A 15532-nucleotide genomic window follows, 5' to 3' on the forward strand; every position below is an offset into this window, starting at 1 on the left:
GTCACTTATGATGGAGCATGATAATGTGAGAAAATAGAATGTGTACATGTATTTTTAACTGGGTCACCATGCTTTACAGTAGAAAAAAAAATTGTATTGGGGAAATAATTTTTAAAATATATAAATAAATAAATAAAATAATAAAAATGGCTATTGTTAAGCACATTGTATTTATCAGTGTTTTAAGATCGTTTTTAAGTTCATGCAATAAGCCTTGTTCCATTTTAGAGGCAAAATAATTGTTTTATCCAAGGTCATTCAATAAGTACATGGCAAAACCAAAATTAAAATGTCCAATACTTGGTCATAAACTATGTGTGCCTCAATTTAAACAACAGAAATCATTAAAAAAAAAACAAAAAAACAAAAAAACAAAAACAGAACGTAGAGTTTGTAAACAGAAGCAATTAAGTTCACCAGAACATACCATATTAGGTAAAGAAATTCTTCTTTAAATTAAATGATTCCCGATTCATCTACTTTGCAAATAATTTTTCACTTTGTTGGCTCCCTGAGGTTTTTTTTTTTTCTTTTTTTTTGCCTTTTCTAGGGCCGCTCCCTTGGCATATGGAAGTTCCCAGGCTAGGGATCTAATCAGAGCTGTAGCCTACACCAGAGCCATAGCAATGTGGGATCCGAGCCTGCGTCTGCCACCTACACCACAGCTCACGGCGATGCCAGATCCTTAACCCACTGAGCAAGGCCAGGGATCAAACCCGAAACCTCATCGTTCCTAGTCGGATTTGTTAACCACTCAGCCACAACAGGAACTCCTCCCTGAGGTTTTTAAAAAAGAAAAATACCTTTTATTCAACTTACCCCAGGAAGCCCATTTCCTGTCTTCCTCTGAAGGATATTTTTCCTCATTTAGCAAACCTTTTTTTTAGTTACAGCTGTATCATACACTGAGTGCTGGGAGCATAAGGTTATTGTCTTAAAGAAACATATAGTCTATTAAGGAGACAAGCATATGTGTAGCTAATCATTATTTAAGATAACATGCTCCATAATTTTTGTCTAGAGATGTAAGCGGACAATTTTGCCTGGAGGAAATCATCATATATATTATCAGGGTCCTCATAGATTAGGCATAGTTGACAAAGAATAGGGATACCACTGCAAGCAAAGGAAATGCTTGAAAAGTCAAAGATAGTATAGAAAACTGAGGGTAAAATCTGATATGATTTCTGTATCTTTATTATCTACTGCTGTGCCTGGTACTTAGCAGGTTTTCTGTGTGTACCAAGTGGTTTCAGTGAAAACACTGAACTAGTTAACAAAACATTTGAACCAAAAATTAAATGCAAAAGGTAGGAGAGTTTTTGATGACTAACTATATAACGCCTTTTGGTTTACATTAGGTCATAACTAACTTTCATCATTTTTTAAACTCATCTAAAAAGAAGGTAATAAAATAAAACCCACAAATTTAATGTTAGTCGAAATTCACTGCATAAACTAGCTCTCTTGCACCAGTCTATAGATAATAAAGTTTCCTAAAAATACTTTTTACGGTGGTACTTCCTCTGGTAATTGAGAAAGGATATTAAATCCATTTTTTATTTGCATCACCAAGTTCTATGATAGAAAAAAAAATGTCCACTTATCAAGGGCTTATCTTTCCTCAAGAAATGAATGAATGTTCAGAAATCCATATGTAGTCCACAAGGTTAGAGAATCTCATAAACAATAGTAGTGTGTTTCAGTAAAACTCATTTAGGAATAGAGAGGGGTGAAGATAATCAAAAATCAAGTAATGACATGATAGCATGAAAATGCTGGGTAATTTATCCATTTGTTTATTAAATAGAATACTTACAAATCTCCTATATTAAAGGCATATACCTGACTATCCATGGATGGATGGGTGGCTAGTAAACTTACAGGTAGTCCATAGGGCTGGAGCATAAGAAAAGTGAGGATATTAGATGCCAGATGTAAGTGATATCAAATGAACCTATCTACAGAAAAGAAACAAACTCATAGACATGGAGAACAGACTTGTGGTTGCTGAGGAGGAGGGAGAGGGGAGAGTGGGACAGACTGGAAGTGTGGGGTTAGCAGATGCAAACAATTGCATTTGGAGTGGGACAGGCAATGAGATCCTGCTGTAGAGCACAGGGAACTGTATCTAATTACTTGTGATGGAACATGATGGAGGATAATATGAAAAAAAGAATGTATGTATGTATAACTGGGTCACTTTGCTGTACAGTAGAAATTGACAGAACACTGTAAATCAACTGTAATAAAAGGATACTGGCAGAAGTAGGAAAAAATAAGTCAGCTTGTAAAGTTTCTGTCAGTCATCAAGAACTGCAAGATGCTTATAGAGCACCTGAATGTCAGATACTTTACTATGTATCAGAGATGCAAAAGTGATTGTCCCCTGCTTGTCTGTCAAGAATCTCACAAATAATGAGAGAGACATGGAAGCAGAAAAAAATTAACCTAATGCAATATGTGTTATAATATAGAAATGTGTAAAGCACTCTGGGAACTCTGGTCTTGCCTGAGGAATGTCAGAAAAGGCTTTCTGGAGGAGGTGAGTTCTGAATTTTGTAATTTGAACATAGAGGTAAAGTAGAAAGTCATTCTAGACAGCTTAGCATGGAACAGAGACATAAAATGGCACATTGTGTCTGAGAGTAATTCTAGGTATTTTCTGGAGTATAAATTGAGCAGGAGAGAAGACAATGGGACTAGGGAGGTGGGCAGGGAAAGATTGAAGGGTGTAACACATTGCCTGGAAGTGTGGTCTATCTGACCTAAGACATAGGCTGATTATTAGGCTGCCCATGTAACTGTGAGAGTCAGGGCGAAGGATTAATTGATAGGACCAAGGCATCAGAAAATGTTACTGTATAATATCAGGGTAGAGATGATGAGAGCCTGATATGGAACAGCTGTGATAGACAGGAGAGAATGTGATCTATTCAAAAGTTATTTAGAAGGAAAATCGATTAGGGCTTGGTTATTGCTAAGATTTGGAAGACAAAGAGAGGGTCAAGCCAGGACAACTTCCACTTCTTTTTGTGGACAGTGGAAACACCAGCCAAGATAAAGTATCCCAACTATCATACTAAGTGGTTTGGATTTTATCCTGTTGTTTGGAAAAGGATTCAACGTTTTAAACGTGGGAATAATATTACCGCATGTTTCACAAATATAATTCTGTGAAAATAGAAAAGTAAGAATGGAAGTCAGGAGGCATCAAGCAAAGTCTGTGAAAGCACAGTCCCTAGTTACAAGTTTGGTGCTGTCTCTTAGAAAAATGGCTGAGTACAAACATCTCTCTACCAGCTGATGATGAGTTCCTGCAAACTAACTCTCAAACTTGTGCTGTTATATTGAAAATGTATTTTAAGGTTTGTGGGTTTTTTTTTTTCGAGTTTGAAACAATCAAGCTTCCATTATTCTCTGATTGTTAGAGTGTAAGGAATTTAAGGCAGCTCAGAATAAATTACAATTTCTAATTAATATGCCTGAATATAATGAATTCAGATATTAATTATAATTATCCATAATTAGTTGATTAATTTCCAGATAAAAGTACAGCAGAAAATCTATGATGCAATTTAGAACATGATGCTCTTAAAGATGAAAAAAGTGGGGTGTTCTCCACTCCCTGCTCTCACTATTTATTCAATCCTGTTATCCTGGATTTATCTTCAGCAGTGTCTCAGAATATCATTTTAGGCCATTGGCCCTTTCACTTACTCTAGACTCAGATTAAAGTACCACCAAACATACATATCAATGCCTCAAACACCTCACCTTGTTAAAGGCTTAATAACAAGCCTTTAATATGTTGAATCAAATGATGAATATATAAGCAGAAGTAATAAAATTACTAATGATTACTACTTATTCTACTTCATATGCATAAAATAATATAGACTCATGAAAGTGAGTTCCTAATAAGTATTTACCAAGCACATATTAGTACATTGTATATAAGAAATTATGGAGTTATATCACAATCATAAAAGCATTTAATACCTTGCATTATATTTGGAGATATATGTCACACCTCTGGATTGCAAGATCCTTTACAGAAGGAGGCTAGTTTTTTGTTTGTGTGTTTGTTTTTTAATCTTCCTACCAGGAGTGTCTGAAAGAGTGACTGGAACATTAAAACTTATTGCATGAATGCATACACGAATCAGTGAGTTAATGTAGGGAGGATTTTAACAGGACGAAAAATTAGAATTGAAATGCATATTTATATTTCAAAAGAAATAAACATGCATTGTTTCAAGTCCAATATAAAGCCCAGATTTACATTAGGAGAATGTTCCCATAATATATACACTCAAAAATGGAGAGAACAAAACACTGATGGAAAGTAGAATTTCCTCCCAAAATCCCTATGAAAAGAGATATTCTATTCCTCATTTAAGCCTTCCTGGTTTACCAGTGGAAAGAAAGAAAACAGAAGTCAACAAAAGGCAGTTCTACCAGCTAAAGCCTTATTACATAAATATGTAGCGTCTTGCAATTAGGAGACACCAGTGTGTTGGATGAACAAATGCATGGATGAATGAATGATTTCCAAGGTGTGTTAATTTCCGTTTGCTGCTTTAACAAATGTCTAGGAACATAATGGCTTAAAACAGCAAATATATTATAGTTCTGGAGGTCAGAAATTCAAAATGTAGTTCACTGGCTAAAATCAAGGTATCAGCAAGACTGCAGTCTTTTCTGAATGCTCTATGGGAAAATTGACTTCTTGCCTTTTGCAGCTTCTAGAGACTAACCGCGTTCCACTACTTATGTTCTTTTATCTTCAAAGCCTGCAATGGCCATTAAGAATTCTGCATATTACATCACCATGACATCGACCCTTCTGCCTCCCTCTTGCACATCTAGGGACCCCTGTGATTACATTGGACCTATCCAGATAATACAGAATAATCTCTCTATTTTAAGGTCAGTTTATTAGCAACCATAATTCCCTCTGCCACCTTAATTCCCCCTGCCATGTAATGTAATAGATTCATAGGTTCCAGGAACAAGGATATGGACATCATTGGGAGTTCATTATTCTGCCTACCACATCAAATGAACAAACAACTCCTTTTCTCTACATCTAATATCTTCTCTCAGAAAGTATCAAGCCTCTTTGGATTTTTCCAGTATTCAGGTAATAAATTTTTGAGAATCTGCTGGGACACTGAATTTTTTGAGCAATTATGCAAACACTGAATTTTATATTTGGTTGTAGAAGAGGTAAAATATCTTTTAAGAAGATTGTATTTGTCAGGCCACATTATTGCCAAGATCATTACAGTATTTTATAAAACAAATGAGCTGATACTGTACACACACCCCTAAAAAGAAGACTAAAAGATCTTAATGTAAGAGATAAATCCCAACCGACTCTCTGGTCAATTAGACAAAGAATCTATACAGGAAAGAATCAGAAATGCTAGTAAATCTTGAAACAATTGGAGTTAATGACTTTTGGTGCAATAAGTGATTAGTCTCTCAATAATACATGTAGGAAACAGTTCCTTTGTTCTTGGACACAAAGACTCTGTGAAAGCCAACAAGCAAATGTTTGTTTCTAGTTCCTCTAAGAAGGAATACATATATTTTAAGTTGACTTTAATTCCGAATTTGAAAAACAAACTGAAAAGGAAAGAGTGTGTTTTAATGGAGATTTTGCATTTAGGAGAATAGAGTAAAATTGCTTTGAAAATTAGCTGGTTTCTGCTTTTCTCAACTACCTTTGGAGAAATAACGTCCCCGTTACTGCCCCTTGCCACCTGTAGAACACCCATATCCTCAGTCAGTCCTCCCAGCCCTAGTTTGTCTCACTGCACTAGGAATCCAGAGCAATGCCTATAGCCTGAAACAAATTTCAGCCAGTTATTATTAGTAGATCTGTTGTTAAACCAGTGCATACAAGTGTGACAGTCCTGATGACAAACAATCTCATACAGGCATCTTCCTGGGGTTATCTGTGTTTTAAGAAGAAGCTGCCTATTTAACCCTAAATTATTTCCAACAGTGCAAATTTCAAAGTTAATCATGCACATTGAAGGAATATTATTAAGCGAAGAGCCTTTCTATTGGCATATAAATCAGTAAGCCAGGGATACAGATCCCAGGCCCTTGCCTGATCACCTGATCAGTTGTAATATCTGACTTTGCAACTCTGTCCCACTGTTTACCTTCAGTAGGCTAAATAGGGACTTTGCAAATAGACAAGGCTCTTTTGCACTTGTTTGAAGATGGTGATAAACATAACTCATATTGCAAGGTGAACTACAGTTTTAAAAAGTGTTTTCAATAAACAGCTACTTCTCAAAATAATCTTGTGATATTTGAATTATTTGGGTTAATTTTACAGGTACAGAATTTAAAATTTAGGGAGGTTAATAAATTTACCCTAAAACCCACAAACTCAGCAAATGTTTTTTTGTAAGGGGTATCGCTGCATAATGTTAAAGGCTTTATTTACATTCTTTTTGGTTTTTTTGTTTGTTTGTGGGTTTTGTGGGTTTTTTTTTTTTTTGGCTTTTTTTCAGGGCCATACCTGCAGAACATGGAAGTTCCCACTCTAGGGGTCAAATTGGATCTATGGCTGCTGGCCACAGACACAGCCACAGCAACACAGGATCCTAGCCCCATCTGCAACCTCCACCACAGCTCATGGCAACACTTAACCCACTGAGCAAGGCCAGGGATGGTACCCTCATCCTCATGGACGCTAGTCAGGCTCATTACTTACATTCTCATCCTATTGTAACAATCTAATAACCCATATTCATCTGTTGATTGGCTCCCTGATGATGATAACAAACCTGAGCCGTTATAGATTGAGAAGCTGCTGTTTGGGCATTTTTTTTTTTTTTTTAATAACATCCAACATGTTTTCTTTCTGAAAAGTGCCAGCTGTGTTCTGTTCATCTGAACAATCAAATGGACAAAATAAATGCCATTTTTAATATCACATCCGTGTCTTAGAGGTTTTGAAGATGTTAGTGGTTTTCAAAACACCATTGTTTGGTTCATGGGTGTAATGGACCTCTCTGCCTTGGATCATGCAGCTAGGCAATCAAAATCTTTCCAATTCACGATCTGGGCCCATCACATTTATTCACTGCTTTTTATTGTATCGGAGTAGCACCAATAAATTCAGGGCATTACAGTTGTTAGGCAACACACATGTCAGCATATCAGCTTGTGCCTTTCCTAAAGGCTTGTTTTTTAAGAAGCGTGTGTGTGTGTGTGTGTGTAAGAGAGAGAAAAAGCGAGACAAAGAGGTATCTTGTATACTGTTTCACAACTGATAATGGCAACTTGACTAGGTCCACACCATGAGTAAGTATATTTTATGAGAAGCTGGAGTTCCTTTGTGGTTCAGTAGGTTAAAAATCCAGTGTTGTGGAGTTCCCATTGTGGCTCAGTGGTTAACGAATCCGACTAGGAACCATGAGGTTGCGGGTTCGATCCCTGGCCTCGTTCAGTGGGTTAAGGATCCGACATTGCCATGACCTGTGGTGTAGGTCGCAGACTCGGCTTGGATCCCGAGTTGCTGTGGCTCTGGCGGCTACAGTTCCAATTAGACTCCCAGCCTGGAAACCTCCATATGCCGCCGGATCGGTCCTAGAAATGGCAAAATGACCAAAAAAAAAAAAAAAAAAAAAAAAAAATCCAGTGTTGTCACTGCAGTGACTCCAGTCGCTGTGGTAGTGCAGATTTGATCCCTGGCCTGGGAATTTCCGCATGATGTGGCCGTGGCCAAAAAACAAAAAAAAAAAAAAAAGTTATTTCTGTTGCCAAGTAGAAAGAAATAGTGATACAGCTCCCCAATCCTCATGTTTCATTTATAGCACTTCTTTTGGCCTGTTTCTGGTTTCACCTCTTCTTCCACCACTCTCTTCTACTTGAACCACCAAAATTCTTTGATTGCAGGGTTTTTCTCAGATTTCAAAATGAGATTATACCTAGATATCTAGATGGCTGTCTTAATACATGTCGTCTGGATAGGATAAATCTTGCCTGTCTACTTTCCAAGACAGTGTCATCTCTTGACATTTCTTAAGTTCAAGGACTCAGTCATTCACTCATTAATGTATTCACTCACCCAAGTCCTTTATCAGGTATCTGTCTTGTCCTATACACTGTGCTAAATGAAAGAAATAATAATAAGCTTAGGAGGTGACACTAACATAGAAGAGTGGAGGCAGGAATCATTCTATCTTTTTCATCACATTGTAGGTTAGAAATTCTGTGTATTGGATTTGTTTAGAAGAGAGGATAGGTGTGCCCATGAAGAGCAGAGCACTTGAATAAACATCTTATGCTGTTTTGCTTTTGTGGTTTTTAAGGACTTACAGAACATTCTTCAGTCTATCTTCTGAATTGGACAGAGCAAAGTGAATCAGGAATAGACATTTTGTGTTATAATGGATTTAAAGATGACCTGAAGTAAATACAAACCTCATTCTCCATGCTAACATGTGTTTTTTAGAGTCAGAAGAATGCAGTCACTAGGTGGCACCTCTGTGCTATAGTCTCTACTGAAGGTGTCCTTTCCATGTGCTACTGATTTGTGTTGAAATTTGATATCATCTTCTTCCTTCCTATAGTAATATTCATCAGAGCGTGGTTTGCACTAACCCATGGAACAAAGGTTGCTTCTATAGACATAATAGCAACATATTGAAATGTCCATACCCACTGCCATTTGAAAAATGAAAAATGCAGTCTTGTTGCCTGGTTACTGAAGCATACTAGGCCACACCATCTATTTGCATTTAATATTTCATTTGTTTGGAACTGAGTGAAATAGGATGATCTACTTAGGCTATATGTACAATGATGAGGACATTGTTAGTTATCCAAAAACACCTCAAGTCAAGTTCTTACTAGTTAAGTTTTCAGGCATGTCTCAACTCATTCAAAATATTGACAAATAAGTTGTGGTTTCTGTCCTCAAGGAACCCTCATTCCCCTGGGAGTATAGACTCTCTAAAACGGAGTGATTGGGCCAGATGCTCTTAAAGTTTGCTTCCAACTCTCAAATTCTATGGCTTGCCTATAAAAAGGGTGTAAAAGGTTTATGGGTCTAAATCAGCTGTGAAATTGCTTTAGTGTTCCTTATGAGCTTAGTTAAATTGACTATTTCCCAGTCAGATGGGTACATAGCACTTTTGTGAATATAGTTTATTGAGAAATATCTGCATTGAACCCAGGAATTTAGAATGAGGAAGACTCAACTCAGATATAAATCTCTGGCCCAGGTAGAGGCCCTGGAACTAAGCTCAAGTGAGAGAAAACAACTCTACAAATAGTTGTTTCATTAGGCTACTAATTAAGATTCTCAAGAGTAGCAAGTCCATCTAATTTGTCCATCAGTCTGGCAAATTGCAAAAACGGTAGGTTGTGTGCAAATGTAAAAATTTCCAGTGGGCTCATCTAACCACAGATCAATGAACCTTTCAAAGCCTGCTAGATTGGGATAGAGTGAAGAAAGCTCCTCCAATAAAAGCAGGGCACTTTGTACCTTCTTACGGGAGCTATGAAATCACCTTCATATTTTTTCCATCTGCTCTGGCCTGTTGCCTTTCTCTGTAACACCAGAGAGGAGCTATGGATTAGCTGATTTTACATATTTTCCACCCAGAAATTTTTCACAGTCAGTAGTACAGAGGAGCCAAAATTAAGTGCTACTTCAAGAGTGTGGAAATACCTCTGCCTTCCAAGAGGAAAGAGCTAAGGCTTAGGCATTACTTTGAACAAAATGTTGTTGGCCTTTGACTGCCTCATAAACAGTTTGTAGATCTTAAAGCTTCTAATTAAAAGAGTGTAAGCTGTGAACTGGTGGCCTGCCAAGGGAATCAGTGAGACAAAACAATTTACTGTCCCTCTGAGTAAATAAGCCCCCATAAGCCCTGTCCAGGAGAGTTTTTTTCAGCAGGCAAATGCACCTGGGCTGGTCTTGCAAGGAGCAGTGGATTCTTGGGAGCTGAATGTGATTCCAGGCTTAAGGAGCAACATTATGATAACCATGAAGGAGGTCAGCATGCCTTAGTGGGCAGCATTGGGGTGGGAATCCAAATCATAGTCATTACAATCCAGTAAGCAATTGCACTGTGGCGGACACTGTGTTAAATAATTTTAAATACTTTATCTCAGTTAACATTCATGACAACCCTAACAGTGGATATTTTCATCCCAATTTACAGAAGAAACTGAAGCTGAGAGAGCTAATAAGTGAGTGAGCCATTGGGTCAGGCTTTTTCTGACTCCAGTCCTGTGATCTGAAAAGTTAACCCATTTCTCAGCTGAGTCTCATCCACATAGTTAAGGGCCCACAAATTCTATGAGAATTTTGAAATTTTGTCTTTTTTTTTAATGATAATTGTGTCATTTTACCAATTTTTTTGTAAGATGTCTCCTTTATAGTGAATAATGAGCAAGTTTCAGAAATTCTAAGTCTATGCCCTTCATCTCAGGTCCACAAGATCATATTATCTCTTTAAAAGGAATTTATACATATCTCATTTGGGGAACACTGTATTAAAACAAGGTAAGACAGCAGTTTGAATTTGATTTTGGGATTTACTAGCTGTGTGATCTTAAACAGGATACCTAACTTCCCTGAGCCTCAGTTTCTTCTGTAAAATTAAGGTAACAAGGTATATGGAGTTCCCATCATGGCTCAGTGGTTAACGAATCCGACTAGGAACCATGGGGTTGAGGGTTCGATCCCTAGCCTTGCTCAATGGGTTAAGGATCTGGCATTGCTGTGAGCTGTGGTGCAGTTTGCAGACACGGCTCTGATCCCGCGTTGCTGTGGCTCTGGCATAGGCCAGTGTCTACAGCTCTGATTCGAGCCCTAGCCTGGGAACCTCCATATGCCGAGGGAACGACCTAGGAAAAAAATAAATTAAAAACATAAGGTAACAACGTATATCTATGAGAGCTTTGAGATATTTCAGTAAAATATATATAAATTCCAATGTACTTAATAAAAACAACTATCAGTGTTAATGTTGGTTTGCTTTTAGGAGAAAAATACCGATCAACCACAGTTTTTAATACACATTTAGAAAATGGCATATCTCATAAACTTCTAAATTTATGCAGCAAGTTTCCCTCACCCAATTTTAGCAGCTAAAGAACATAGAAAAAAATAAGGTTTTTGTCTCAAAAAACTAAGAACCAGATCTGAAGTACTGGTTGATTTGCCAAGATAAAAGCCACGCTGGGCGCTTTTCCTCATAAGCTTACTTTTTTGGGAGGTGGAGATGGGGATAGATTTCTGTATCAGTCAGACAGAAAACAAGTAGGAAAATATATGCAGCAAACTAGTGAACTCAACATTCCCAGTTTGTACAACAAATGTTCCAGACTTTAGCTTTTTGAGTTATTATATAAAGTCTACTTATGAGGTAATACAACTGATTTCTACAAGATTCTTCTGAATTAATCCTTTCCAAATTATGCATACAGTTGTATCTGCAATTCTTCTATCAGGAGAAATTACTCAATCTGCTACATTTTGTATTGTACTATGCATATGTGGTTTTTCTTATCCACTTTATATATATGACAAAACTCTTGTTTTTTTAATAATCATAGTTTCTATTCTACTTTGTTCCTATAAGTTAAGCAATTTAAAAAAATTTTGGAGTTCCCGTCATGGCTCGGTGGTTAACGAATCTGACTAGGAACCATGAGGTTGCAGGTTCGATCCCTGGCCTTGCTCAGTGGGTTAAGGATCCAGCGTTGCCGTGAGCTGTGGTGTAGGTCACAGACGCGGCTCGGATCCTGCATTTCTGTGGCTCTGGCATAGGCCAGCAGCTACAGCTCTGATTGGACCCTTAGCCTGGGAACCTCCATATGCCATGGGAGCGGCCCAAGAAATGGCAAAAAAAAGACACACACAAAAAAGTTTTATTAGTGTTTGTTTCCTTCTAAGTATTACTGAGCTTAGAATTGTCATACGTAGTTTTTTTCTGAACAGATAAACAAATTTTATGTGTCACTGATCTTTAGTCCTTGCATATACTGTACTCAAACCAAACACCACACCATTTAAAACACTGGTAAAATAAACATTAGAGATTACTGAGTATTTTTCCTTAATTACAGTGAAGTTACCACAAATAATGTTCTCATTTCTACTTTTGTGTAATAAAGCATATATTAAATACTTTTCTATTGGTATATTTTATAAGTATACTATGGGGGATGATAAGAGCTTTTTTAACCTTTAATAATCCCAACAGAAAATATTTCATATCAGGAAATATTTATTTTCATATAATTGATAGTTATTTTTAAAATATAATACCTGATTCTACAAAAAGGAAGAAATGTTTCAATTTTTAAAGGAAATAGTGGTTTTGGTTTGAGCATAAAGAACAATAATGGTACTTTAAGAAAACTATTATGGAGTTCCTCATGTATCACATTTTATAATTTACTTACATCCAAAATTCCAGTAATTTCCATTGGATCCATTTCCAATGAATCCACACATATCTGCAGTATGTAATTATAGTGTTGATATTAAAATAAGAAACTCTAAAATAGATGCATTTTTTGAGGTTTCTTGTTTTGCAAATTCTGAAGTAGAATTTCTCCAATTTAAATTTGCATGTAAAGGAGTTCCTATCATGGAGCAGCGGAAACGAATCCAACTAGGAACCATGAGGTCGTGGGTTCAATCCCTGGCCTTGCTCAGTGGGTTGAGGATCTGGCATTGCCGTGAGCTGTGGTGTAGGTCACAGACTTGGCTTGGATCTGGCGTTGCTGTGGCTGTGGCATAGGCCCACAGCTATAGCTCCTATTAGACCCCTAGCCTGGAAAGCTCCATACTCCTTTGGTGTGGCCCTAAAAAGACAATAAATAAATAAGTATAAATTTGCATGTAAAGAAAAAAGGTGTTCCTTATTATGTGTTTAGTCACACTACAAGGCTATCCACATCAGTTATATTTAGTATTGGCTCTGTGTGTCTTTAATTAATCATCTTGGTGCAAATACAGACGCTGATATTTTGCGACCATAAAAATATTAACAAAAGGACCTATCATTCTCTGATTCAGCTTATCTCATCACAAGCAGAGGAGCATTCCCTATCAGATGATTTATTGTACAACGCCCTGGCACTGATCTTCATAAAATCAATAAATAAAAATGCTTCAACTCTGTGGAATTTCTGTGTAAGTCTCAGGGTTCTTGCAAACTAAACTCTTTCCACTTTCTTTAGTTGAGCCACTAGTGAATTAAATTTAATACATGTGCTGTGTAATGGTGAAACAAAGGCTTTTGAAGATAGAGAGGAACTTGTATACTTGACCATAGTCTTGTAGCATATTTTGAAACAATGGTTCTGTTGGTCAAAGAGTTTTGGAGACTCTGAGTACTATATCATCATCTTGAAGCGTCAAATTATATATTAAACACACTAGAGGTTCTGAAAAACTTTTCAATAAACAAACCTGGTGAGCTGTTGAATTCAGAATTTTCTAACCTCATAGAAGCATGGAATATTACTCCTCCTTCTGTGTTAACTAACACCCAGCTTTGCATAGCAGATGTGCTGAATACGCTATGGAGTTCAGTTAAGGTGCCTGAAAAGCAGTCAAAATGCTTTGTCTTCATTTTTCTCACTCTTCCCAAATCACATTCCGAGAGTTCTTTGTGACCTGCATCTGCAAAGTTATCAAGCCAATCCCAGAAGTCAGCCCTAGACCTTGGGAGTGTTTTAACATCGTTTCAGGCCACAAGAGTTTTACTGACAAAATTATGTGCTCATTCAGTGTTGCAACATTCAGGTCGGGAGTGTATCTTTCTTTTACAAAAGATTTGGCTTCTGACCAAATGACCGTAGGGCATATTCTTATGATGTATTCAAATTTACCAAAAGTTGAAATAGAATCACTTTTACTTCACTGTTGATCCTTTCAATGTATTCTGCCTTCTGAATGTGGGACGAAGTCAATAGAACTTTTTACATGTGGTACATGTGGCAAGATGTTGATCAGTATATAACTTTAACATATAAATAAGTAATGAAAGTGTTTTATTTTAACAAAGGGTTTTTGTGTGATTGACAATAGCTGTTATTAATTCTATTGAGGTCAGATATCTAAATGGTCCTTATATTGTTTCCTCCTCCTCATCAGTACTTAGGCTTCATGAAATTTCTATTTATTTTTTTCCTTATATATGTATTTTTTATTAAATTATATAGTTGATTTACAATGTTGTGCCAAGTTCTGCTGTACAGCAAAGTGACCCAGTCAAATGTATATATACATTCTTTTTCTCATTTAATTCCCATCATGTTCTATCCCAAGAGATCAGACACAGCTCCCTGCGTTATATAGCAGGACCCCATTGAAATTCACTGTTTATATTTTCTGAATGTTATCTTTTCACTCTCATTTTGGCATTCTTTGACATATTACCTGAGGGGTCAGCATATTTCTATTAACACAGAAACATTATTTTTTTATTTGTGAAGGGCCCATAAAGATCACCTAGTTTTCATTTTATAGGTTTACTAAGGTTTCTCAAGACTGAATGGCTTATCTAGAGTCATGCAAATCTTAGAAGCAGAGTCAGATGACAAAACCTAGGTTTAATATTTCTCAATTTGGGGCAAACCCAGAAAACTGATGGTTGAGAGTTTCAGCCATATTCCAGAGGTGTGGGATCATTGAGCCCTCAAATTACATTAACAATCATGTTGAAAATATTTACTTCATAGTAAGGTTAAAGTTTATTTTATTCATTGAATCATCATTAATATGTCACAAATGATATATTGACTTAAAGAAAATATGCCTTCATCATCATAAGAATAGAAATAAGTTATGTATATATGCCAAGTAATTAAAAAGCTATGTCTTTATCAGACAACAACCTATTTTTAGGTCCCTCCCAATTAGAGATGCACGTGTGTGTGCATGTGTGAGGGCACATGTATAGAGAGTAAATAAATGAAAATGTGTATGTGGGCCAATAATAAATGCATAGAAAATCTGTATGCATTCTTTGGTAATATTTGCATACTAATTCCAGTTTTACTGAGACAAATCTGTGACAATTTTAAAATACCAAACAAGAAAGTTACAATGTAACATTTCAAATCAGCATAGTTGCTACAAATATTAAGTGCAGATATATCTTAGAGAAGAGTCTATTGCAGGTGAAGAATTTTGAGGATAAGACCTTCATTTGATCTTTGGAAGTTCAGAAAAATTTGCATAAGAAAATAAGATGGGACCTCTTTATGTGACGGATGTGAAGAAAAATTGGCCACTTCCAAAAGCAAGACATTGCCCTTCTCAAAAACTGACCTTTCACTTTTTTTTTTTTTTTTTTGGCTGTGCCTGTGGCATGTGAAAGTTCCTGGGCCTGGGATTGAACTTGCACCACAGCAGCGACCAGAACCATTGCAGTGACAATGGTGGCAATGCGGGATCCTTAACCTGCTGTGCCACAAGGGAACTCCCATGAGCTTTAACTTTAGAAATAAAACTAGGAGGAAGTTCCCT

At 36.7% G+C, this 15532-nt stretch overlaps 1 protein-coding gene across 1 annotated transcript in view; it reads left to right on the forward strand.

Annotated features, from left to right (window-relative positions):
• Positions 1 to 15532, forward strand: part of NEGR1 (neuronal growth regulator 1) — an 872018-nt gene that overhangs the window by 749063 nt on the left and 107423 nt on the right. The window lies entirely within an intron of this gene.

This window comes from Sus scrofa, chromosome 6 (genome assembly GCF_000003025.6).
Source record: "Sus scrofa isolate TJ Tabasco breed Duroc chromosome 6, Sscrofa11.1, whole genome shotgun sequence".
Taxonomy (NCBI): Eukaryota; Metazoa; Chordata; class Mammalia; order Artiodactyla; family Suidae; genus Sus; species Sus scrofa.